This window comes from Myotis davidii, unplaced genomic scaffold, assembly GCF_000327345.1.
Source record: "Myotis davidii unplaced genomic scaffold, ASM32734v1 scaffold102, whole genome shotgun sequence".
NCBI classification, from domain to species: Eukaryota; Metazoa; Chordata; class Mammalia; order Chiroptera; family Vespertilionidae; genus Myotis; species Myotis davidii.
Genome location: NW_006293778.1, coordinates 636,577 through 639,254, shown reverse-complemented (window position 1 = coordinate 639,254; position 2,678 = coordinate 636,577).

Here is a 2,678-nt window from a genome sequence, read left to right as displayed (position 1 = left end):
GTTTCCTCCAGCCTCACTGGTCGCTCCATCTCCATTTTCCTTGCTGTTTCTTCCACACCAAACTGATCTCTTAATTTGGAATGTTTCAGGGCTCCGTCTTTAAACTTCTCTTTTCTGTCCCTATTCTCTCTCAGTGATTTAATCCTGTCTGAAAACTTTAAATACCATCAAAATCTGATGACTCCTAAATGAGTATCTTCCAATTCTTATCTCACCCTTTATCACCTGATTTATACATGTAAATAGCTACTCAAAATTTTATTAAATCATACAGGAATCATACACGTGTATCCTGAACTGAGCTCCTGATCCTTTCCTCCAAAACCTGCTTCTCTCATATCCTCTAAATCTTAGTTAATAGCAATTCCATCCCTCCAGTTGCTCAGGCCAAAAACCTTGGGATCATCTTTGAACTTTCTTGTTAACTATGATAACCACACCAGCCCTTCCCCCTCTCCACCCACCTCTACGTATTGTTCCTCAGAAAATCCGGTTAGATCTATCTTTAAAATATATCCAGAGTTCAACTTCTTTTTGTCAACTCCACTGTTATTACCCTGGCCTAGGTTACCATCATCTCTCATCAAGATAATTGCATTTAGCATAATATTTCCAGGTCCATCCATGCTGTCCCAATGGGTAACAAATCCCTCTTTATATTACGCTAAATGAAATAAGCCAATCTGAGAAAGACAAATATCACATGATCTCACTTATTTGTGGAATCTGATGAACAAAATGAATTGACCAACAAAATAAGACCTTAAGTATGGAGGCATGGAGCAAGCATAGATACCTCGATGGGGGTTTGGGGGAATGAAAAGAAATAAACCAAAGAACTTATATTCTTATATGCATAGCCCATGGACATGGGCAATAGGGTGGTGAATACCTGGGACTGGGGGTAGGTAGGGGTTGGAAAGGAGGGGGAGGGAGGGTAGGAGATATCTGTAAAACTATAAATAAAAAATATATTTAAAAAAAGATAATTGCATTAACTTCTTAGTTGACATTAGTTATCGGTTGCTGTGTAACAAATTATCCCCAAACTGAGCATTTTAAAATAGACATGCCCCAGTTTCTGTGGAAACAGCGTATCTGGGTACCTCACATGCAGGGTCCCTCGCGAGGCCGCCGGGAAGCTGTCAGTCAGAACTGCAGTCTCATTCGAAGGCTCACTGGAAGGATCAGCTCTGAAGCTTGTTCACGTGCTGACAGGATTCAGTTTCTCGTGGGTCGCTAGACCAAGAGCCTGTTCCCCGCTGGCTGTTAGCTAGAGGCCACCTTCAGCTTTTGCCACGTGGGCCTCTTAAAGGCAGCTCACAAAATGTCGGCTGGCTTCCGACAGTGAGCAAGTGGGAGCCAGAGAGAATATGCAAAATGGAAGCCACTGTCTCTATAGCCCAATTTCGGAAATGATATTCCAGCCCTTTCGCCATATTCTATTTATTAGAAACACGTTTCTAGGTCCAGCCCACTCCAGGGGATTGCACACCAGTGTCAAACTCCAAAGGCAGGAACAATAGGGGTGTTTTAGAGGCTGCCAACCACAACTGGTCTGCTTTCACCTTACCCCTCCAAACTGACCCCCACTCCTCCCACCCCCGCCACACACTTGATTCTCAACGCATCAGCTAAAGCAGTTTTGTTAGAACTCATGTAACAGCCTGTTATTACTCTGCTCAAATCAATGACTTCCCAACTCTAAGGAAAAGCCACAGCATTAAAGTGGCGCACAAGGCCACAGACAACCTATTATCTTTGGCCTCCTCTCCATGTTAACTCGCTGCCTCCTCTCCAGCCTACTAGCCTCCTGGATGTTCCTCAAACATGGTACCGACTCAGTTTCTTTATAGTGGCTATTTGCTGTGCCTGCACACTTTTCTCAGATGTATGCACAGCTATTTCTTCGTGTATTTATTCAGCTGTCTCGGTGAGGCCCTCGCTGATCACCCTATTTAAAACTGCACATTCTCCTATCCCTTTCCCTATTTTCTCCCTGCCATAGCATTTCTCACTATATATTGCAGGATAGTGTGCTTATTTGATTACATCTCCACACACTAGAATGTAACCTCCATGAGGGCAATTACTTTTGTTATGTTCTGTTTACTGCCGTATTCCCAGGATAATGCCTGACACACTAGGGAATTAGAGGCATTTATGTGAATGACTGAATAAATTGTGACAGCTTTGGGAAGTCACCAAAGGATCTTAAGCCTTTTAGATAAATCATTCTGATAACAGAACAAGTAACTGGAAGAAAAATAGACTAAAGGCAGAGAGAACGTATCAGCCAAAGCAGGCACTTAAGACAATACATGATGAAAACTCAAACGACAGTGAGACACTAAGAATCAAGGACATCAATTGGACACAGGAAATAGTGAGGGAAAATGAGGAGGGCTCCCCAAACTGGTCTACAAATTCAACACCACCATCAAAATCCCAGATGTTTTGTTGTTGTAGAAATTGACAAGTTGATGTTAATATTTGTATGGAAGTGTAAGAGGCCCCAGAATAGCCAAAACAATTTTTAAAAAGAACAATTTGAAGGGCTTGCACTACCTGATTTCAAAACTTTACTAAGTTATATCAAACTATGTGGTTCTGACATAAGGACATATAGATCGATGGGAACTGAGAAACAGAAACACACACACACACACACACACACA